Genomic DNA, 25,817 nt, shown 5'->3' on the forward strand with positions numbered 1-25,817 from the left:
AAGTTACTTGGCCTGCCATAATAATGTGTAACTTACTTTTAAAGTTCTCATACATCTAGCTGCTAGTTTATTTTGCTCTAGTACTAATCCAGTATGCACTGTCACGCCATCTTCAATAATGGTAAATTTCGTAGTGTACATTAATATTTGTGAAAACTGTTAAAATTTGTTTGTATTTAAATAACTATTTGCGCAGTCTGTCCAAAATTGTTAGGATAAAAATTATGCAGATAGTAGAGGATGCCTAGTTATATTCTTTGAGATTAAGAACTTATAATCCAGAAAGAATATTGTTTTTTATTGACATAATCAACTTGTTCCTTCCAGCAACATCTTAATCTCATTGCAATGGTTCAAAGTGAGTATTGCTAGTCTCAATGCATTCATTCACTATAATGATGCAAAATATTTTGCTACACTCTCCAAACCTTGCTGTTGTCTGTCGTACAAGGAGACAGTGATCTAGATCCTATTAACCAGCTTATCTTCGTTTTTTACCGGGGCTTCATAAAACAACACTGTGCAACCACATATGGGGAAAAAAATCCATGAAAGAAAGATCTGGTAATCTTGATGGTCATGGAAAATGGGCTCTCCTTCAAATCAAACAGTGAGCGTGTATCTTGAGTAAAATGTAATGTGCACCATTCAAATAAGCTGGTAACTCATACGATCATAAAGTAAATCTACTATTGCATGTGCTAAACCTGGGGTTTCATTTCATAACTGATGGGGGAGGAGGTTGGGGAAAAGTTACAACCCCTTAAAAAAATCTCAGGATGGTAGCACCCAGTAAAATACCTTGCCTAGTTTTACAGGTGCAGCTGTATCAACAGTCTCATAGTGGGAGAGGACTGTGACTTCCAACAGCAGAGTGTGCCAAAGAAACTCATCAAGCAATGTCTGTACTCCATGTTAGGGATGACTATCAAAGGCCCTGTCTCCCCCCCCCCCCTCCAAATGGATGGACATGAGTTATCCCAACAAACACTTCTTTTAGCCCACGGAATGGATCACACAACATAATCGAGATTAACCCTGGGGGGGCCAACCCCCACTGAACTAGGTTGGGCATTCAGATTCTGGGGGACCCATCACAAAGTTCATAAGAGAAGAGTCAGAGGCCCCAAGAATCTCAAAAAAGATTAAGGTTCAAAGGATCAGGTCTACTGGCTGTCATTAGGTCTAAAATGTTTCTATCATTAGTGGGTTCCTGAACTACCTGTTCTCAGCAGTTTTCACTTAGCCATCAACAATTTATGAAAAGATAGACTGCTCCTTACCACAAAGACGACACATTAAGTTGCAGACAGATACAGTTAAAAGACACTTACACATAAGCTTTCAGCCATGGCCTTCATCAGATAAAGAAAACACACACCATTCATTCACACAAGCAAGCACGCCTCATGCCAAAATGACTGCCAACTCCGGCAGCTCAGGCCAGAAAGCAACTATCACAGTGGATGGAAGCAGCAATCCAGAGGGACAAGGAAGAGGAAGGGATAGCAGTGTATGGGTGGTGGTGGGTAGGGGTGGGTGGGGGGGGGGGGGGAGGGAGAAGTGCTGTCTGGCAGAGAGTGCAGGGTCTAGCATGCCAATAGGCACAGTATCAGGAGGAAAATGAAGTGTGACAAACAAGAAAAGGATGTCTTGTCATGCTCACAAGTTACAAAACTGTTGTTATCCCATTTGATTGAAGGATAGTTAAAGTCTCCTCCAATGATGACAGTATGATCGTGGAACTTCATCCTGGAGAACTGAAGTTTTCTCCAAAATTTTCAGTTACTTTTGGGATGAGTCTCATGGTCAACAGAAAGTCACAAGTTTATGACCAGCATTGGCGCTGAGTCTTCCACAAACTCTTCTATGCATCTTCAACTTCTAGCTTAGTGGATTTCTTGCCTACTGTGACAAATACAGCACCTCCATTTCCTATTAGCCTATTCTTTCTTTATACACTTAAATGTACTCAGTTTCACTGCTGTCAGTTTTGGATTTTAGCCATTTTTCTGTATCTAGTATTACATGAGCTCCACTGCTCTTTTGGGATCCTTTAGACCCTGTCACCCTGCAGAGATAGCTCTGGCAGTTTATCACTAGGATTTTAATCATTTCATCTGTGGAGGCATCTTCTTTTGGTCTTGCATGAATATTTCTGGGTCTCTTTGATGAGTAGTGCACCCCTGACCCATTTAGGAGGGCCCTACAATTCCCAAGCCTATGGTGTAGGCCCAGGAAATCACAGTCTAGCTTGTCACAGAACCTGCAAAGTCTCCAATTCAAGCCTTCTACCTGGCTCAGAACCAATGCTATGGACAATGCTTTAGACTGTGAGTTTTGTTGAATCTTCGAGAGCAAGGCTGCTTTTCTCAACCCGCTGTGCCAATCACTGGAATGATACCCAGGTGACAGGCATCAATCATTCCCTCGTGTGCCACAATCTGCCATTGATTGTCGAACCAGCCTCTTCAATATGTTGAATAAGGCCTCCAGGCAGGCACACAGTGTGTGCAAGGTGATCCTTCCCATCCCTTGCTGCCATTTCCCCTAAGAGGTACCTTTATGTGCCACATGTTTGAATTGCAGACCCTGTCCCACCAATCAAAACTTGCTTCCCCTGACAGGCCACAGCGGGCTTCTGAACAAGTGAAATACATTTCATTGGCTCAGATTCAATTGCAGTAGAGCACAGCACCTCAATTTTGTTTGGGGGTGGGGTGGGGGGGTGATTTAATACCTCAAGTTCTCCTTAGTGCCTGCCTCCCCTGTACAGGGATCCTTGACCTATCACTGACACACTACTCACAGTCAACTGGATGAATAATGACAGATCTTGTACATTCTACATTCTTCCTCAGAGCAGAGAATGCCTGAGAGGACAGTACTTGAGGTACCTTTGGTATATCTGGTACAAAACGCCCAGCACACACACACACACACACACACACACACACACACACAAAGCAACTTCCAATCACTCAGTAGCAGTCGGACTGATTTCCAGCTGCTTACCAACAGCAACTAACTCATACCGTGCCTGACAAAGCATTCAAAATGGGACTGCATTCTGACTGGTGCAATGTTTATCTGAACATTAAATAAATAAACTTTAAATTAGCCTTGCTTGTACTACATTAATTTCAGGTACTGTTACACTACAGCAATTGCAAGTTCCCTTTAAGATGTGAAGTGGCAACACCCAGAAAATAATTTGTATAAATAATGATAGAGAAACTTGTGATAAAAATACAGTGAAGTGCCTATTTTACATTTTTGTGTGGTCCAAACTTAAAAAACGCAACACTGAGGAAAATGTAGAACCATGGAAACTGTTAAAAACCTCCAAAATATGTGCAAAAACAAATGTAATTGGCATAAATGATTAAAAATTGCAATCCTCTCCAATACTTTGTATAAAATCTGTCTAACAGAAGAAAATTAAATGTGCAATACAATGTTTATACAATAATTTGTGGTAATGAATTTCATCTGTTCTTTGGAAAACACAGATGTGTAACAGCAAGTAAAAACTTCTAAAAAGATTGAAATTGGTATCCGGGTACAAGATTATCGAGCTGTTTTCCGACGTGCTACGACCACAAATTATATGTTCAACTGCTTAATGACATACTTTGTCACCACTGCGGTTATTGTTTAATGCTTTTCTTATGAGCCATGCTTCATATGCTCACCACTGTTAAAGTGTTATTTTAGGCTTGATGAGAGGAACAGAGACTTGAAAAAATGAATTTACTTCCCCAATAAATGTTGCAAGCTTATTAGAAGTCAGTGCAGTGACTTTCTGTACATTGTGTAAAATGTAAATTTGAAAGAAGGCTCAGGTGCTACAGTTTCACTTCATGTCCTCTATCACTGCTGCCAGTCTTTATGATCTACAGTGTGTGGTGTGTGCAATGGAAAATATATACACGAATAGTGTATGTAGTTGTTGCAACTGTATCACGTCAATTTGAACAGGAAACTCTTTAAAATCTGCTATTGCAAAACCCTTGTTCTATTTCTGGGTGAAATCTCTGTCATAGCACATCATCTGCACAAAAAGTATATTTTCAGCACTTCACAAAATGCTTTCATCCCTACCAGCACTCCCATCGCTCCCCCTCTCCACACATCCAGTAGGTGAGCTCATTTTAGATATGTGTTAGTGTGGTGTGGTGGCTGTACTGGCTGCTGGGTGACTTAACAATCTGCCAGCCAATAAGAGTTCACTAGCCAGAAATGGGCAATGTTTCTTCTATTATGACTGAGCATATTCTTTGAGTTTCAGTGTTTTTATTTAAAAGGTTGACAACTGATATTGTTGTTGAATACAGAACATAAGAAATACGTACAAAAAGATGAGACTGAGTTATAAGTTGGACAAGAAAAGATGCCGGCTTGGCCCCTTCCTCACGTATTAGCTCAGTCCAGAACACTTTGCGTTGACTGTCTTGTTTTTCCGTTACCACTGCAACCTAGCAGTACTTGTATCATAACTGCTGGGTGAAGCTAAATGTTGCAAGTTGTTTGTCAATAGTGATCATGAATTATGTCATCATTTCACATCTCCCCTCTCCACAATGGCCTAAAATATTCCCATAACTCTGCCACTACCCATGGTGCAAACCATTTGTCTTTTGTGCCTTTATAACTCGTTCAGTCAAATCAAATGTCAATAGGAAGAGATGAAGTCAAGTGAGACGTCAAGTAAAAACTTGCAATCAAGGTAAACCTTACTAGGAAGAAATATAAAATCGAGGAATTTTTAACATTTATCTTATGGGTTTTTCACAGGGGCTATGAATTTATTGTATAGAATCACGAAAAATGTAAAATCAGAGTTCCACTGTACTAGTTTTTCTCTGAGGTAACTGTATCTCAAACTTTTGACGAACATATTTTCACTGACAAACTAATGTAACAATGTCAAAAACAATATTAATGTACAATGAATTCAATATTAACTAATGCTGAAGTGAGAAACTAAATTGAACACAGTATGAAAGTTATAAAATGGATAAAACACAATACTACAATGCAGCAGTTGAAGTCATAAGGACTATGTTTACATCACAATTGTAAAATTTCAAACATTGAATGACAATAAAAAATTGGAAAAATTGCACTAACCATACAAGAATCTTTACTGCAATAAGGGGGACAATATTCCAAAATAATGTAATGTTCAACCCTAGGGCTGGTTTGATGCAGCTCTCCATGCAAGTCTACATTGTTTACGCCTTCTCATCTTCGATTAACTACTGCAATCTACACCTATTTGAACCTGCTTCTGATATTTCATCCCTTGATCTCCCTCTACAATTTTTATCCCCTACACTTCCAAATAATACTAAATTAGCAATTCCTTAATGCTTAAGAATGTGTACTGTCAACCAATCCCTTCTTTTAGTCAAGTTTAGCCACAAACTGTCATTAGTTTTTCAACCTACCCATTTCATTTTCAGCATTCTTTTGTGGTGCCATATTTCAGAAGCTTCTATTCTCTTCTTGACTGAACTCTTTACCATGCTACACTTCCACACAAGGCTACACTTTAGATAAACTCAACTCCTACTTTTAGTGCCTCATTTCCTGATCTAATTCCCTCAGCATTGCCTGATTAAATTTGAGTACATTTCATTATCTTTGTTTTTCATTTGTTGGTGCGCATCTTATAACCTCTTTACAAGATATTATCCATTCTGTTCAAATGCTCTTCCAAGTTCCTTTCTGTCTCTGACAGAATTATGTTATCAGCAAACCTCAAAGTTTTCATTTCTTCCATCTCAACTTTAATGCTTTCTCCAAATTTTCTCTACTGGTTGCTCAGTGTACAGCATGAATAAAATTAGGGACAGGCTATAACGCTGTCTCACTCCCTTTTCAACTACTACTTTTCCTTCATGTCCTTCGAATCTTATAACTATGGTCTGGTTTCTATACAAGCTGTATTACCTTTCGCTCCCTGTATTTGATCACCTAAACTGTCAGAATTTCAAAGAGTGTATTCTAGTCAACACTGTCAGAAGCTTACTCTTAGTCTACAAATGCTATAAATCGAGGGTTGCTTTCCTTTAACCTATTTTCCAAGAAAAGTTGTGGGTCAATATTGTCTCATGTGTTCCCACATTTCTCTGGTTTCGAAACTGATCCTTTGCTACCATGGCTTATTAAATTGATGGTTCGGTAATTTTCACATTTGTTAATTCCTGCTTTCTTTGGAACTGGAATTATTACATTCTTCTTGAGGTCTGGGCGGTAACACTTTTCTCACATATCCCACACATCAGGTGGAACAGTTTTGTCACGGCTGGCTCTCACAAGAGTCTCATCCCTAATGACCACAGTGTCGATGGGACGTCAAACCCCAAAGGGTCTCAATAATTCCGATTGAATGCTGTCCACTTCAGGGGTCATTTTTCAACTTAGATCTTTTATTGCTCCCAGTACCATATCTCCTGTCTCCATCTGTTTCATCTTCCCTTTCTATAATATTGCCTTCAAGTCCATTTCCATTTTAGAATCCTTCTACACATTCCTTCCACCTTTCTGCTTTCCGTTCTTCACTTAATACTGACTTGCCATATGAGCTCTCAGTATCCATACAGTTACTTCTCTTTTCTCCAAAAATCTCTTTAAATCTTGTATAGGTGGCATCTATCTTTACCCTAGTTATGCATGCTTCTACAGCCTTGTATTCATCCTCTGACAGTTACTGCTTAAACATACTGCACTTTCTGCCAATTGCACAATTTAGACATCTGCACTCCTTTTCTCCTGTTTCACTTGCTACAGTTTCATATTTTCTCCTCTCATTTAAATTCAACATCTCCTGTGTTATCCAAAGATTTCCACTAGGTTTTGTCTTTTTGACAGTTTGATCCTTTACTGCTATCACTATTTTATCTCTGACTACCACTCATTCATCTTCTATTGTATTCCTTGCCTTTTATCAGCCAATCATTGTCTAACTCTCCCTTTGAAACTCTTAACAATCTAGACTAAGGTGGTAGACTCTGTTTGAGAATATGATATGTGAGTCATGAAAATTCTAGAATATGTCGAAGAATTATTAAAATTTTACTATAATATAAGAATTAGTTGCTTTCAAATCAGAATTATTTGTATGTGTGCTGCAGTGATTCATATGCAAAACACACACAGTGTGTGGGCACTTATAGAGAGATGACACAAAACCGATAGTTAAATTAAAACAAACAACCTAAATTTTCTTTCCCTCTAGCCATTCAAGCTTATCCAATTTGCACTTTATGACAGTCTCATTTCTTAGATGTCTGCATTCCCTTTCACCTGCACCATTTTTTATTTTTTGTTTCATCAATTAAGTTCAGTATCTCCTGAAGCTGATAGTAGTGAGATCTATGGAGAAAATTTAAGCATACACAATACTGAAAGTATAGGGAAATGGAAATGGAGGTGGCATATTTGCCCCATAATCATACGCAATCATTGGAGGAGACTTTAATCATCCAACAATCCGTTGGGGTGATTATATTTTTGTTAGTGGTGGATGCAATGAGACATCCTATGAAACGTTACTAAATACATTCTCTGAAAACTACCTAGAACAGATAGTTTGGAACTCCACTCATGATGGAAATACATTAGATCTAATGGCAACAAATACAGCTGACCTCTCTGAGGATGGCCACATCAAAACTGGTATCTGTGATCATGAGGCAGTTATAGCCAGTGCTGTTTTTCTGGGGGAGCACTGGGGGATGCGTACCCCTAAACTTTTTTGTCGACAAAGTAATTTTTTTACGATGTTGAGAACTTGGAAGAGTGCCAAAGATTTATTTCATGGACATACATTTTTTATTTCATTTTTTCGTGTTGGTAATTGCAATACGAACGACACCAGTGCAGCTTTTGGTGGGAAAAGCGGTGTCATTGACTGTTTCAAGCATTTCGAAGCTGCGGCAACCATTCTCGACAACTGAATCGCTGGCAGCCAGTTCGACAAGCATGTAGTGGCCTCGCTCACTAATAGTGGGCGATGGTAGTGCTAAGTGGATATGCGTATTAGACCTTCTGGTGACAGGCAGAACCGAGCTATTTGAAACAGTTAACACAGAACAGGGAATCAGCGCTCATAAAGCGGTTACAGCATTGGTGATTTCAGGTAGGAAGATTTTTCTGTTTAGCAAAAGTGACAAAAATCAGATTTCAGAGTACTTGACGGCTCAACACAAAAGATTTATCTCAAGTACACATAGTGTTGAGGATCAGTGAACAAAGTTCAGAACAATCGTACAATAAGCATTAGATGAGTATGTGCCAAGCAAGATCGTAACAGATGGAAAAGAGCCACTGTGGTACAACAACCGAGTTAGAAAATTGCTACGGAAGCAAAGGGAACTTCACAACAAACATAAACATAGCCAAAGCCTTGCAGACAAACAAAAATTACACGAAGCGAAATGCAGTGTGAGGAGGGCTATGTGAGAGGCATTCAATGAATTTGAAAGTAAAGTTATATGTACTGACTTGGCAGAAAATCCTAAGAAATTTTGGTCTTATGTCAAAGTGGTAGGTGGATCAAAACAAAATGTCCAGACACTCTGTGACCAAAATGATTCTGAAACAGAGGATGACAGACTAAAGGCCGAAATACTAAATGTCTTTTGCCAAAGCTGTTTCACAGAGGAAGACTGCACTGTAGTTCCTTCTCTAGATTGTCGCACTGATGACCAAATGGTAGATATCGAAATAGATGATAGAGTGAGAGAAAAAAAACAAAAATCGCTCAAAAGAGGAAAGACTGCTGGACCTGATGGGATACCAGTTCGATTTTACACAGAGTAAGCGAAGAAACTTGCCCCTCTTCTTGCAGCAGTGTACTGTAGGTCCCTAGAAGAGTGTAGCATCATAAAAGATTGGAAAAGGGCACAGGTCATCGCCGTTTTCAAGAAGGGACATCGAACAGATGTGCAGAACTATAGACCTATATCTCTAACGTCGATCAGTTGTAGAATTTTGGAACACATATTACGTTATAGTATACTGACTTTTCTGGAGACTAGAAATCTACTCTGTAGGAATCAGCAAGGGTTTCGAAAAAGATGATTGTGTGAAAACCAGCTTGCACTATTCGACCACGAGACTCAGAGGGCCATAGACACGGGTTCCCAGGTAGATGCCGTGTTTCTTGACTTCTGCAAGGCGCTTGATACAGTTCCCCACAGTCGTTTAATGAACAAAGTAAGAGCATATGGACTATCAGACCAATTGTGTGATTGGATTGAAGAGTTCCTAGATAATAGAATGCAGTATATCATCTTCAATGGAGAGAAGTCCTCCGAAATAAGAGCGATTTCAGGTGTGACGCAGGGGAGTGTCGTAGGACCGTTGCTATTCACAATATATATAAATGACCTTGTGGATGACATCGGAAGATCACTGAGGCTTTTTGCGGATGATGCTGTAGTATATCAAGGGGTTGTAACAATAGAAAATTGTACTGAAATGCAGGAGGATCTGCAATGAATTGACGCATGGTGCAGGGAATGGCAATTGAATCTCAATGTAGACAAGTGTAATGTTCTGCGAATACATAGAAAGAAAGATCCTTTATCATTTAGGTACAATATAGCAGGTCAGCAACTGGAAGCAGTTAATTCCATAAATTATCTGGGAGTAGGCATTAGGAGTGATTTAAAATTGAATGACCATATAAAATTAATCTTCGGTAAAGCAGATGCCAGACTGAGATTCATTGGAAGAATCCTAAGGAAATGCAGTCTGAAAACAAAGGAAGTAGATTACAGAACACCTGTTCTCCCACTGCTTGACTACTGCTCACCGGTGTGGGATCCGTACCAGATAGGGTTAACACAAGAGATAGAGAAGATCCAATGGAGAGCAGCGCGCTTCGTTACAGGATCATTTAGTAATCGCGTAAGCGTTACGGAGATGATAGATAAACTCCAGTGTAAGATCGCAAGAGAGTAGCTCAGTATGGGCTTTTGTTAATGTTTCGAGAACATACCTTCACTGAGGAGTCAAGCAGTATATTGCTCCCTCCTACGCATATCTCGCGAAGAGACCATGAGGATAAAATCAGAGAGATCAGAGCCCACACAGAGGCATACCGACAAACCTCCTTCCCACGAACAATACAAGACTGGAATAGAAGGGAGAACTGATAGAGGTACTCAAGGTACCCTCTGCCACACGCCATCAAGTGACTTGTGGAGTATGGATGTAGATGTAGAAATGCCGAGCTACCAATAGATGTCTCTGTGGTCCCGCTACCATGATCCTTCACGATTCATTGCCATCTTTGTTTTGTTGTTCTTTATTCGTTTGCATTTGCTGTTCTGTTCTTGTCGGTTGTGAGACATTTTACAGTGTGTCCTGTCAATTGAAGTGTACGATACCATTTTCTTTTATTGTTCAGGGATTCATGGGAATCGCACGATTCATTTGAGGTAATGTAAACTAAAGTGTTTGATGCCACAGTCTCTTGTATGTTTGGGTGTTTCTCGGTATCGCCTGCTTCATTAGAGCTGTAAAGTCAACCGAAGAGCCCGATACCTTAGTACAAAGGGCAAATAAAGCAGCAGTGTAAAATAATCAGTGAGGGACTTGAAAATTTTAGCTCAGGACAAGAGCATGCAGAGGAACTATAGTTCAGGATTAAAAGAACAGTTGACCATGCACTGGATATATATGTACCCAGTAGAAAAAGAAACTTCTAAAGAAATAGGGGCTACTGCATAACATGTATAAAACAAAGCAAAGGGCTATGGACATTGAAGTGCTGAATGAAACACATTTGGCAGTCAAGAGAGCTATGTTTGAAGCCTTCAATGACTATTGTAGCTGAATATTATTGAAAAATCTTTCACAAAACCAAATAAATTCTGGTTGTAAGTAAAGCCCGTCAGTGGCACCAAGGTTAGTGCCCAAGCAACCCAATAGCAAAGCAGAAGCAGAAATGTTTAACACTATCTTCAAATGCTCCTTCAGCAAGGAAAACCAGGGAGAATTACCCCATTTTAATTTTGTGCCACTGAAAATATGAGTGGAATAGATATTAGTGTCAGTGACATTCAGTAATAGTTGAAATCGCTGAACTGAACAAAGCCACAAGCACCAATGGAATCCCTACCGTATCCAATACCCAATTGTAACTGAGTTAGCCCCTCTGTTAACTATATTCTATCAAAGATACCTTAAACGAAAAACTGTGCCCAGTAGGTGGAAGAAAGGACAGATCATACCTGTCTACAAGAAGGGTAGCACAAGTGATCCACAAAACTATTGTCCACTATCCTTGACACCAATTTTTGTAGAATCGTAGAACACATTCTGAGCTCAGTCATAATGAGAGCAGAATGACCTCCTCCATGTCACCCTGTACGGATTTTGAAAACCCTGATGATGGGAAACCCGACTAGCACTTTTCTCACGACATTCTGAAAGCCACAGAACAAGCAGTCATGTAGATGCAGTATTTCTCGATTTCCAAAAAGCAGTCAACTCAGTACCACACCTACACTTACTATCAAAAGTACGATCATATGGGATATCAGATGAAATATGTGAATAGATTTAGGATTTCTCGGTAGGAAGGATGCAGTATCTATCTTGCGTGGACTGTTGCCAACAGATGTAGAATTAACTTTGGGTGTACCCCAGGAAAGCGTGTTGGGCACCTTACTGTTCATGTTGCATATTAATGGCCTTGAAGAAATTATTAATAGTAACCTTAGACTTTTTGTAGATGGTGCAGTTATCTACAGTGAAGTACAGTGTGACCAAAACTGCACAAATATGCAGTTAGACACTGATAAGGTACAAAGGTGATGCAAAGATTGGCAGCTTGCTTTAAATCTTCAGAAATGTAAAACTGTGCTCTTCAAAAAATGAAAAAGACATAATATCCTATGAATACAATACCCATGAGTTGTAGTTGGAATTTTTAAACTCATAAAAATACACTTAGAAGAGACACGATGTGGGGCAATAACATAGGCTCAGTCATTGCTAATACAGGAGCAGACTTTGGTTTATTGGTAGAATACTGGAGAAGTGCAATCAGTCTACAAAGGAGATTGCTTACAAATCACTCATGTGAACCATCCTAAAATATTCCTCAAGTGCATGGGACCTGTACCAAATAGGACTAGCAGGGAATATTGAACATATATGGAGAAGGGCAGCATGAATTATCACAGGTTTCTCTGACTTGGAGGAGAGTGTCACAGAGATGATGAAAGAACTGAACTGGCAGGTTCTTGAAGATAGACGGAAACTATCCTGAGAAAGTCTATTAACAAATTTTCAAGAAATGGCTTTAAATGATGACTCCAGGAATATACTACAACCTCCTGCATATCGTTCCCATAGAGATTATGAAGGTAACATTAGATTAAGTACAGCATGCACAGAGGCATTTAGACAATCATTTTTCCCATGGTCCAAAGGTAAATGGAACAGCAAAAAGCCCTAATATCTGATACAGTGAGACGTACCCCCTGCTATGCAGTTCAAAGTGGTTTGCAGGGTATGGATGTCATGTAGACAAAATAACATGCTGACCTGACCCCCCAATACCCAGGATAAGGCCAAGACAGTCTGAAACCTTCCAGTGCCTCGAGGTCTCTAAAAACATGTGTAACCTTTTTACACGAGTCTTAAATCAAATGTTGGCAATGGTTAACTTCTGCTCCCTGTGTAATTCTAGCACGCAGGTTCCTTTTTTATAATGCCCCCCCCCCCCCCCCCATCCACATTCTCATACTTCTTTTTCTCCATCATTTGGACTTGCTGCTCTTGCATTTGCATAGCAGGCAGATTTTATACTCAATTTTTTAACTTCTTTTTCCTATTACTGAATTCCTAACCTGCCCCCCCCCCCCCCCCCAAACCCCACGAGTAAATTTTACTATTCCTTACATATCTAAATTATGTTACCACACATTCTTTTAATCTCTTTATCTGTGGAGCTACTTAGTTATCAACTTGTACTACTGTGGCGGATGTTGGCTTCGTGTCTATCTTGTCTTCTGTAATGTGTTCACTAAGCTGTCCATAGTAGCTTCCCCATTTTCCTAGTATATTATTCTTAATCAGGCCTTGTCATACATTACCCCTACTTGATTTTGCGTTAGTAATCCTGTGCTCACCTGACCTAAAGTCTTGTTTTCCCTGCCACTGCACTTCACCAACTCACATTACCGGTATACCCAGCTATCAATCTACACATTTCCCTTTAACTTCTTAATGTTTCTACTGAAATGATACAACTGCAAAGTTTTCGCACGTAAAACTGTAGCTTACAATTTACTACGGTACAGATTACACTATGCACAACATTAGTGAGTACCCGGAATTCTCAAAAATATACATTTTATCAAAAAAATACACAATTAAGTTAGGGAACGATTTTTACTTGAACGAAGATACTGATTCCAAAAGTACCTAAGAAGGCCAAATTTACTTCACAATTCACGATAATATAGTAAGAATTTTGCGTGGCACTCAACATTGTTCGAAAATAACACACTATCATAATACACACAAGCCTTAACACAATCATTGCCAGATGACAAGAAAACTATGGACAGAGGAAAATATTAGGCTCAAAAGATTTTAAATCAGACCCATTTTGTTACAAGCGTTTCGTACATAGTAAAACCCGGAAGTCGTCTTATAAATGTAAATAAACGTGGGAAATATATGTATTTTTTGCTTAGGCGAATTTGACACTTTCTACACGAACGTGCCTCAGGCTCCAGTAGGATTCGTTTATCAGTTAAAATAGCCAAAATCGTGGAGCGCCAACAAGGCTGATCTTTCAATTGGTGCGGCTAACGCATTGCAACATGCCACTGGCCCAATTATTACAACGAGCAGTAGAAGAGTAATTTGATTTATGTATTCGTCCAGGGATCATCCCACAATAATATAGGATTTGTCATCAGAATGCATTGAAAATAAATAGCTAGGAATATATGTGCACACACAATATATAAAAAATTAATAAATAATTATGAGAATAGAGCACATTTAGCACTGTTCCTCAAAATAGATTTTAGAGGCTAGTAAGTGTATATCCTATTGGTTTCCGGCGTTGAAATCGAAGCCAGTAGGAGAAAAAAATACAAAACTACTGGTCGGTACAAAAGCATGGGATAAGAAAGCGACGATGGCGTGCCGAAGAAACGATTTTGCGATTTACTTTAACGGCAAGAGAAACTACGATGAATCTCAGTTGGTTACTTGCAAGGTGATCAAATCCGCCCTTCTGAAAAGGAGTTCTACATCTTGACGACCATGTCAAGAATCGGCTCGCGCCATTGTTACCCGAGTTAAAATCTTTGATATTTGCGCTCAAATCTATTGTTTTACTATATGCGTTATCCTAGACTCCGCACATATCCATCAGCTGAAAGAAACACAGAAAAATAAATATGCCCAAGACTACCGGTAATTCATTTACATGTAGGGTGATTCAAAGACACGATTTGGGGGTAAGCATTACAACTTTTTCGTATCGTTTTACTCCACATGAAGTATCGGGTGGAAAAGAGGCATGTGGTAGAGGGACTGACGACTTTCAGTGTATCTGGCAGCACCATAAGTGCATCCTATCGCACACCAAGCTTAAAAGCCACTGGCCTACTTGAAATACAGCCCATTTGTTCCACAGTACACAGCCTTTGTGCTGTAGCTTTTTGCATTCGTTAACGATTCGCTGTCGGTACCTTAATAATAGTCATAGGCCTATTCCTTTTCAGGCTATAGTTCAGGCACACGGTTCGTGTTGTAACAATGGTCCGCTGCAATTTAATATACCATATAATAAAACGAACTGATTGTCTCCATTGTTGAAAATTACTGCAGTGATTGCGTTGGTACGTCCGATTAAATATGGAACATACTTATTGTACAAACCGTACCGACCAAGGTAGCCTGAGACTCGTTGCATAAACAGTGCAGCGTCTCATAAGTTGGTTCAACAATACGTAATAACGGTAGCTTGTAGTATCCAACTGTGGAACAATCCGTAAGTATAACTTTTGGCTAAAGTTAAATTAAGCATAATTTTATGGTGCCGGTATTGTTAACTTTTTAGTGTCCTCCCTATTCCACTGTCTGTGCATCCAGCGTGGAAAGCGGTACTTATGGCGTGTTCTCATGAGTTCAAGTATGGTTAACCGACGTTAGTTATCAAGAAAAGTTTGTTAGCAGGGATGTTGTTTGTTCGCCAATCGCCAGGAACGTTTTGTAAGCAATTTCAAAAATAGTCCGTTCAGTATCAAGCGGCATTTACTGGCAGTCATGCTATATTTCCAGATATAAGCGTACGAACCGGTTTAATCTTTTGTGAGAATGTAGAATTCTAAAACTGAGAACTGTACGTCGCGTCATATGCTGTATTCGGTCCCAGTCTTCTATCCCTATTCACAGGGCGAATTATTAGATTTTTTTAACTAGTATGTCTCAGTTTCAACAGCTTATTGTATAATTATATAGGTTAGTAATTTTTAACAATGAAAGTAAAAAAAATGCTGTAGGCCCCTAGCCTGCTATACTATAAATATACTATACCAGCTGTATAATTTGTATATTCAGCCTTTAGAAATTACCCGGTGTTTGTACTGCAACACCAAGAAACGGAAACTATTGTGAAGTAAACGAAGTACATGTACGTATTTATGCGACTAACCTTATCAAAATATCAAGTGATAGCGCGGGGCTCTCAAACACTGTAACGAATAACGATAAATGACTGACAAGCAATCGATGCGTCGCTGTTATTCAGCACATTGATCTGTAGAGATTGTGTTTACGTAACGCCGGCGTTAAAGTTCTCACGCGCACGCCAAACTTTTTTTTTTTTTTCGTGATGTCATGTTTTTGATAATAGCTGTAGGCAAAGTGAAACATTAGCCTTTTAGTTGGCAATATTTTTTGTTGTTGGCCGTTTCTGTAGAAGCTCGTTTATGTAATATGGATTAAGTAAATATAATGAGGAAATCCTTGTGTTTCAGAGTTGGATTTCGTATTCTCGTGTGACAGCCTTAACAAGCTTGCCTCTGACATTAACCAAGAAACAGAAAATATCAATAAATTTAAATGAAACTAAAAGCGAAATAAATTACCTTAAATGTATCATTAACGCAGTTTCTTAAGATCCCATTACATGCCATATCCATTGAGATTCGCCTTCAGAACAATATATGAATGTTGTGTGACTATTGGTTTATGAGACCATGTATAAGGCATGCATCATTTGCTGTAGCAGATGATCTGGTTGTCAGATGAATCACCTGAAGTTATTAAAGAGAGCAGTGAAGTAGCTAAAATTAGTATATGTGGGCAAGTATCTTCCACCTTAATGGCACATAGCTCGAAATCCTGCTCCATCATATTTTTTAATGTACAGAGCTTTGAATGAAAACTAGTTTTTACAATTATAAAACTATCTCCTCTTCCAACATTACTTTTACAAAATCAGGCTGCTTGAGTAAAGCTATCAAAGTGGAGACAAATAGTGGTTGTCATGTTCTGGTGTTTTGTGAAGCATGAAGCTAAGAAATGTTCATATGTTTTGATGAAAATTGTCATTGTTACATCACTCAAAATTTGTGTAGATTTACCTAAAAAGGCTTGTGAAGGCTCTAAATCTGTGCATTTGCTATCAGCTGCTTTGCTTAGATCATTTTGAGCCTGTACTTTACCACCTTCAGAGTGCTGATATACATTTTGTTTTCTTTAATTGATGCATTCTACAGAGCACATACTTATTTACCTAACCTGTTGAGGTGCAAGCAGTGGTTAATCAACAACTGTTTACAGCTATAAAACAGATATTCTTGAAGTGTTTGCAATTCTTTTAATATGACATTGGGCAACAGCATCACTTACTTAGCACTCAGGCAGCAAGTATTTTGTTTACAGAACATTCACAATAAACATATTTGGAGTAAAGAAATACCAAAAATTTCTCCTTCTATATCTTCGTCATTTACCAGCCATGGCTGGACAGACTGCGTCACAAATACAATGTTTATCAACTAACATTTATACAACACCAAATACAAAATTTATCTTACAAATAAAAGAAAATATTTATGCAGTGCACAAAAACACATAGAACATAGAGAAAATGAAATATAACTAAACAGGAAAGTAAAACTTCATAGCAGCAAATGAAAATACCATAAAGCAAAATGTTTACAAAACCATGTAGATCACACACATAAAGTTTCGTTTTGGCAAAATATGTACTTTAAGTAAAACAAAATTAAATGTGCAGTTAACTGAGAACATAAAAAGAAGATTAAATTTAGGCAAAAATATATATAAAACATAACAATATTTATTATTTTGTCCATTCACTAGAACCTCTGTTGAAAAACTCTTCCAAGGAATATAGCATTTATATGACATGAGTTTTTGTGTGACTTTAGGAGCCTTATGACACACAACAGTACCTTTTAAATTACTTTTTACAATTTCTTACTTGCCAGTCATGTGACTGTCAGCACCATATAAACTCATCTAGTGGCAGCTTTGTTAATGTCAACAGTATTTACTGTTCCGGGAACTATTAATTTATTCATGTCAGTTAATTTCTGATCTTCCATTGTTACCCATTGAACTGTCAGAAATATTTACAGGAATCACACAAAATGAACTTAAAGAGTATTTGATTTTGTGTCATGACTAGCAAAATGAGGGAGATTTGTATTTTGACCAACATATACTTTATTTATTTATTTTGACCCAACATCAGCTGATTACAAAAACATTGTTCCAGTCAAATTTAGTCATTATGTAAACAGTTTTCTAGATGTAGTAAATGAAATTATTCCACTTAAAACCAATTTTTTTTAAAGATGGTAGTTTCCTTATGTACAGAAGTATGTGGAAATAAACCTCTTCTCTCTCTTCTTCCAGTCTTTCAGTAATATTTGAAAAAGCAGCCGCTGTCCATATACAAATTTGTGTTGTAATTTGTATGATTTTATGATTAACGTTACCACAGTTAAAGTCTGTTATTGGGATATTTAGTATGGAAACCAGGCAGTAGTTGTAATAGTTAAAGAACATGGAATGGAGGCATTAATTGAAAAGGGTATGTGACAGCTTTGCAGCCTATCCCTCATGTTACTGTACACTGGGCAGGTAATAAAGGAAATTAAGAAATAATTTGGAAAAATGATTAAATTTCAGGGATAAGAAATAAAATGTTAAGAGATTTGCTGATGACTCCGTAATTATGTCAGAGATGGTAAAGCAGTTGGAAGAGCCGTTGAATGGAGTGGTAGTTCATAAAAAAGAGAACGTAGTTTCTCATGGTGACATTCTTGGATAAATGTTTCTCGTACCGCATCATGTTTGTTTGTTTACTCAAGCTTCCAGTAATGAATTCCTCCGTGTTCAGAGTCAGGAGTTGACTATCATACTGATAAGCTGTGAAGTGTTTTCGTAATTGGCCAAATTATGTCCTGGAGATGTTGCGAAATCATGGAACTTCCACATACCACCAGAGAGTGTAGCAGTTTCTATGAGCGAGGAACATTAGTAGATGCTGTTTCTGCTGGATGGTAAATACTTCAGCTTATTTCTCTGTAGCCTTTCAACATCAAAAACTAGTTTCCACTCAACCACGAACGGTATATCTATCCTCTGTCCTGGATAAAACAGTTGCACATTCTAACTTCAATGGTTTCTTTGATGACGGAATCGCAGTAGGCAGATGCGTCACGTAAGATTTTTGATTCATCAAACAGAATTGTGTTTGTTTGTGAGACTGTATATGACATCAGCAGTTTTTTTCAAATCACTATATTTATTATGGCTATGCAACAGTCTCTAATCATTCGTATAAACTAACCAATTTAATTGCCACTCCATTCACAAAGAATTTTATAAATTTCAGGGACACTGGTAAAATGGATGCAGCATGTCTCTTCAATTTTCCTGAGTGGCTAGAAAAAGAAAAGAATACTGTATCTACCACCACTCTGAAAATTTATTTATTTATTTTGACAGGTGGCTAACTTTTGTTCACTATAGCCATTCTTTCAAAACACATTTTTCAGGTATTTGAACTTAGAATACAAGTGATCCTTGTCAGAAACAGTTTTAGCTCTACGTATCAGACTATTTAAAAGTGCTCTCTTTTGAGCCAGGTTATGAAAACTTCATGCACTGAGATATAGGTCAGTTCTTGTTGTTGTTGTTGTTGTTGTGGTCTCCAGTCCTGAGACTGGTTTGATGCAGCTCTCCATGCTACTCTATCCTGTGCAAGCTTCTTCATCTCCCAGTACCTACTGCAACCTACATCCTTCTGAATCTGCTTAGTGTATTCATCTCTTGGTCTCCCCCTACGATTTTTACCCTCCGCGCTGCCCTCCAATACTAAATTGGTGATCCCTTGATGCCTCAGAACATGTCCTACCAATCGATCCCTTCTTCTGGTCAAGTTGTGCCACAAACTCCTCTTCTCCCCAATCCTATTCAGTACCTCCTCATTAGTTATGTGATCTACCCATCTAATCTTCAGCATTCTTCTGTAGCACCACATTTCGAAAGCTTCTATTCTCTTCTAGTCCAAACTATTTACCGTCCATGTTTCACTTCCATACAGGGCTACACTCCATACAAATACTTTCAGAAATGACTTCCTGACACTTAAATCTATACTCGATGTTAACAAATTTCTCTTCTTCAGAAACGCTTCCCTTGCCATTGCCAGTCTACATTTTGTATCCTCTCTACTTCGACCATCATCAGTTATTTTGCTCCCCAAATAGCAAAACTCCTTTACTACTTTAAGTGTCTCATTTCCTAATCTAATTCCCTCAGCATCACCCGACTTAATTCGACTACATTCCATTATCCTCATTTTGCTTTTGTTGATGTTCATCTTATATCCTCCTTTCAAGACACTGTCCATTCCATTCAACTGCTCTTCCAAGTCCTTTGCTGTCTCTGACAGAATTACAATGTCATCGGCAAACCTCAAAGTTTTTATTTCTTCTCCATGGATTTTAATACCTACTCCAAATTTTTCTTTTGTTTCCTTTACTGCTTGCTCAATATACAGATTGAACAACATCGGGGAGAGGCTACAACCCTGTCTTACTCCCTTCCCAACCACTGCTTCCCTTTCATGTCCCTCGACTCTTATAACTGCCATCTGGTTTCTGTACAAATTGTAAATAGCCTTTCGCTCCCTGTATTTTACCCCTGCCACCTTTAGAATTTGAAAGAGAGTATTCCAGTCAACATTGTCAAAAGCTTTCTCTAAGTCTACAAATGCTAGAAACGTAGGTTTGCCTTTCCTTAATGTTTCTTCTAAGATAAGTCGTAAGGTCAGTATTGCCTCACGTGTTCCAGTGTTTCTACGGAATCCAAACTGATCTTCCCCGAGGTTGGCTTCTACTAGTTTTTCCATTCGTCTGTAAAGAATTCGTGTTAGTATTTTGCAGCTGTGACTTATTAAACTGCTTGTTCGGTAATTTTCACATCTGTCAACACCTGCTTTCTTTGGGATTGGAATTATTATATTCTTCTTGAAGTCTGAGGGTATATCACCTGTTTCATACATCTTGCTCACCAGATGGTAGAGTTTTGTCAGGACTGGCTCTCCCAAGGCCGTCAGTAGTTCCAATGGAATGTTGTCTACTCTGGGGGCCTTGTTTCGACTCAGGTCTTTCAGTGCTCTGTCAAACTCTTCACGCAGTATCGTATCTCCCATTTCATCTTCATCTATATCCTCTTCCATTTCCATAATATTGTCCTCAAGTACATCTCCCTTGTATAGACCCTCTATATACTCCTTCCACCTTTCTGCTTTCCTTTCTTTGCTTAGAACTGGGTTTCCATCTGAGCTCTTAATGTTCATACAAGTGGTTCTCTTATCTCCAAAGGTCTCTTTAATTTTCCTGTAGGCAGTATCTATCTTACCCCTAGTGAGATAAGCCTCTACATCCTTACATTTGCCCTCTAGCCATCCCTGCTTAGCCATTTTGCACTTCCTGTCGATCTCATTTTTGAGACGTTTGTATTCCTTTTTGCTTGCTTCATTTACTGCATTTTTATATTTTCTCCTTTCATCAATTAAATTCAATATTTCTTCTGTTACCCAAGGATTTCTACTAGCCCTCGTCTTTTTACCTACTTGATCCTCTGCTGCCTTCACTACTTCATCCCTCAAAGCTACCCATTCTTTTTCTACTGTATTTCTTTCCCCCATTCCTGTCAATTGTCCCCTTATGCTCTCCCTGAATCTCTGTACAACCTCTGGTTCTTTCAGTTTATCCAGGTCCCATCTCCTTAAATTCCCACCTTTTTGCAGTTTCTTCAGTTTTTATCTACAGGTCATAACCAATAGATTGTGGTCAGAGTCCGCATCTGCCCCTGGAAATTTCTTACAGTTTAAAACCTGGTTCCTAAATCTCTGTCTTACCATTATATAATCTATCTGATGCCTTTTAGTATCTCCAGGATTCTTCCATGTATACAACCTTCTATCATGATTCTTAAACCAAGTGTTAGCTATGATTAAGTTGTGCTCTGTGCAAAATTCTACCAGGCGGCTTCCTCTTTCATTTCTTAGCCCCAATCCATATTCACCTACTACGTTTCCTTCTCTCCCTTTTCCTACACTCAAATTCCAGTCACCCACGACTATTAAATTTTCATCTCCCTTCACTATCTGAATAATTTCTTTTATTTCATCATACATTTCTTCAATTTCTTCGTCATCTGCAGAGCTAGTTGGCATATAAACTTGTACTACTGTAGTAGGTGTGGGCTTCGTGTCTATCTTGGCCACAATAATGCGTTCACTAAGCTGTTTGTAGTAGCTTACCCGCATTCCTATTTTCCTATTCATTATTAAACCTACTCCTGCATTACCCCTATTTGACTTTGTGTTTATAACCCTGTAGTCACCTGACCAGAAGTCTTGTTCCTCCTGCCACCGAACTTCACTAATTCCCACTATATCTAACTTTAACCAATCCATTTCCCTTTTCAAATTTTCTAACCTACCTGCCCGATTAAGGGACCTGACATTCCACGCTCCGATCCGTAGAACGCCAGTTTTCTTTCTCCTGATAACGACATCCTCTTGAGTAGTCCCCGCCCGGAGATCCGAATGGGGGACTATTTTACCTCCGGAATATTTTACCCAAGAGGACGCCATCATCATTTAATCATACAGTAAAGCTGCATGCCCTCGGGAAAAATTACGGCTGTAGTTTCCTCTTGCTTTCAGCCGTTCGCAGCACCAGCACAGCAAGGCCGTTTTGGTTATTGTTACAAGGCCAGATCAGTCAATCATCCAGACTGTTGCCCTTGCAACTACTGAAAAGGCTGCTGCCCCTCTTCAGGAACCACACGTTTGTCTGGCCTCCCAACAGATACCCCTCCGTTGTGGTTGTACCTACGGTACGGCTATCTGTATCGCTGAGGCACGCAAGCCTCCCCACCAACGTCAAGGTCCATGGTTCATGGGGGGGCAGTTCTTGTTAACTTGCACAAAAGAGAGCGACCAAGGTGCCTATGTGACTTTCATTCAAGCAAATCATTTAAAAATGGTAATTTTCCTTCTTTCGCCATCTCAGTGATGTGGGTTATATTAATATGTATATTAATAATGTAAACAGTGAACAGCCAAAGAGTTTCAGTCCCATGTGGCCAGAGCGTAAAAGTGTCATCAAAATAACAACAGGAACGAGGAATTAAGGGGAGCAGAATCCAATACATGATCTTCAAAATGCCACAGACATAAATTATGGACTGCTAAAAAGAGGTTATAAGATGGAAAAACAAAAGTAAAACAAGGCTACCAGAAAGTAATCAAATTGTGAGGGAACTGGATTAGAAAATGATACACTGATGAGCTCTGGGGGGTAAAATATGAGGGCTATTCAGAACATAGGGAACTTTTTGGCATTAAAAAAAACTAAGTACATCTGAAAGAGTGACTGACATACTACTTTTCCACATTGTCACCAAACACATTGAGGCACTTATCACAGCGATGGGCAAGGTTTGAAATACCTTCATTGTAAAATTCTGCCGCCTGAGACTTCAACCAGTGAGTCATGCCCACCTGGAGTTCGCGTCGTCATCAAAGCACTGCATTGCAAGCCAGCTCTTCATCTTGGGAAACAAGTGAAAGATCGGGGCTGTAGGGCGAATGAGGGAAAATTTCCCATTTGAATGAATTAAGGAGTCCTTTAGTGCAGTTTGCCGTGTGAGGTCAGGCATTATCGTGCAAAATCAAAATTTTGGACGTCAGCTTTCCTCGAAATTTGTTTTGAACTGCTCTTCTAAGGCTGTGCAAAGTTTGCCAGTACCAGGCAGAATTTAGGGTTGCTCCACATTCGAGAAAATCAATAAGAAGCACACCTTACCTATCCCAAATCACTGTCACCATCAACTTCCTTGCTGACAAGGTTTGCAAACATTTTTTTGGTTTTTGGGAGAACCTTGTGTGCCCTGACTCCATGGACTGTAATTTTGTCTCACAATTGACGTGTTTCACCCAAGTCTCGTCACCGGTTACTATTCGATCCAGTAATGAATCACCATGTTTGTGGTAGGCCTCCAGAAATGTCAACATTGCCCCAATTCACTGTTCTTTCTGGTGCTCTGTAAGCATTTTGGGCACCCATTGTGCACAAAATTTGTGGTAGCATTGTTTTTGAGTGACAATTTCAACAACAAAGTCCATGAAACTTGTGGGAAAGAAAGCGAAAGATCCGTTATTGTGAAGTGACGGTTTTCACAAATCATTTCATCAACTTTAGCGACAAGATCGTCAGTCACAGTGATCGGGCACCCACTCTTCTCTTCATCGTGAACATTGGTTCAGCCATTTTTAAACCGAATGCACCATTTCCAGATGGAACATTCACACATTACATTGTTTCCGTACACTTCGCACAGTTCACAATAAATTTCTATGGGTTTTAGGTTTTTTCCAAGAAAAACCATATAACAGACTACACCTCACAACTAGTGAGATTTTCGATTGCAGCGCTCATTTCAAATTCGAATATCGAAAAAAACCAGATGTGCAGAGACGTACCCGGATGGATGCTGTTTGAGCTGCCAAACACGTACATACCAAAATATACGCGATCGGCATGCACATAGTGGCGTCAGATGGAAACCTAAGTCTTAGTGACAGGATATAAAATGCAGACTTGCAGTAGCAGGCAAAGATTTTTTGGAAAATTGAAAAATATTAACATTGAATTAAATGTTGTCATTAGATAGATAAAAAGTCTACTCACCAAGTGGCGGCAGGAGCAAACACATACAAAATTTAAAGAAATGTACAAGCTTTCACAGCCAGTGGCTTCCAGTTCTGGCAGAATGGTTGAAGGGGGAAGGAAGTGGGATGAAGGAAAAGGATTGGGGAGGTTTAGGAAATGGGAAGAATTACAGAAAAGTCACCAAGAACCCTGGGTTAGAGTGTGCTTACCAGGTAGGGTGAGAGGGAAAGAGTGATTGTTGTTGACTGCACCGAAAGATATTTGAAACCCTGAGAGCTTAAAGGTAAAAGATAATGTAATAAACAAGGTGGAGGTAACTGACGAAGGGTGCCGAGCACGAAACTAGTATAAATGACACTTGTAGTAAGCCTTACTTCTTTAGTCTGGACTATTCTAGTAAATCACCTCTGTAGTAATATGCTCTTTTAGTAACTGTTGGAGAGCTCAGTTTCTGTTTACTTCTTTAGTTGTAACTAAAGTAGCAACACCATTTTACTAAAGAAGTAAGCTATTTCTGCACACTGCTGGCATGTGTATTACGTTCCCTCTCGGAAAATATTGATTGTTGGCAGGCAGTATTGCATCATCTTTTGTGTAATTTATGTTCATCGCTGTAATTTTAGAAGCTAGAAAGGGTTATTAAAATTGGAAAATCTAAATGCTATCATACTAATCAATGATAAGATCTGTGTATTATGAAAAAGAAACTTGCTATTAATGGATGAATCTATTGTTAACCCCGCCATCTACAGCTACCAATGTCCATCATTAGTTGGTGACACATCTTAATTTAAGTGCCAGTTTGAAATACGAGCTAGCAGCAACACGGTGTTAGCCAAGAAACTTTAGAAAAATATACCTGAAAATGAAAAAGAATGGTTTGCGGGAATAATGAAAAACTGCATAACTACTATCGAATCTAAAAAGCATGATGTCAGAATGCTAAAAAGGAAAAAGGATGCTTGGGAAAAAATACACGTTGAATACAACACAGAAGCTCTTACACAAAGATCACAATAGCAGCTTAAAGTAATTTGGAAGGACATGAAAGTGAAAGCAAAGAAAATGAAAGCTAAGTGCGATTGAGAACAATTTCAAACAAGTGGTGGAGAAGGTGAGATGAAGATTGATGATATAAGCCAGATGGTTGTTGATATGATGCCACAAGTTTTCGAAGAGATGGCTGGAGTTAACAACAACGATACATCTGAAAATAATGTGATACTTTCAAGCAACTTCGATGATGATAATTGCTCTGAAGGTAGAACCTTATCCCATAGTCATGAACCTTGGCATGCATTCTCTGGTGGGAACTTATCAGAATATGTGCCCAGCAAGGAAGAGAACATGTGGTTGTAGTGAAGAACAGAGAGTTGTTGAAAAAAGCAGATGAGCTTCATTTCTTAAAAATGCATTTCATACGAGAGGAATAAAATATAAAAATGTTATCAATAGAAAGATAAAGAGAAATCATGGAAGAAGAGCATAACCTTAAAATAGAAATTATGAATAAGTTCAAGAACGTAATGG

The 25,817-nt window shown here is 38.8% G+C and overlaps 1 protein-coding gene across 1 annotated transcript in view; it reads right to left on the minus strand.

The window, feature by feature from the left end:
• LOC124781646 (rhodanese domain-containing protein CG4456-like) overlaps positions 1–15,609 on the minus strand; it is a 46,595-nt gene extending 30,986 nt beyond the window's left edge. The window contains exon 1 of the mRNA XM_047253877.1: positions 15,589–15,609. The gene's annotated coding sequence lies outside the window, so the exon portion shown is untranslated. The remainder of the gene's footprint in view (positions 1–15,588) is intronic.
• Positions 15,610–25,817: the final 10,208 nt, after the last annotated feature.

This window comes from Schistocerca piceifrons, chromosome 1 (genome assembly GCF_021461385.2).
Source record: "Schistocerca piceifrons isolate TAMUIC-IGC-003096 chromosome 1, iqSchPice1.1, whole genome shotgun sequence".
Taxonomy (NCBI): domain Eukaryota; kingdom Metazoa; phylum Arthropoda; class Insecta; order Orthoptera; family Acrididae; genus Schistocerca; species Schistocerca piceifrons.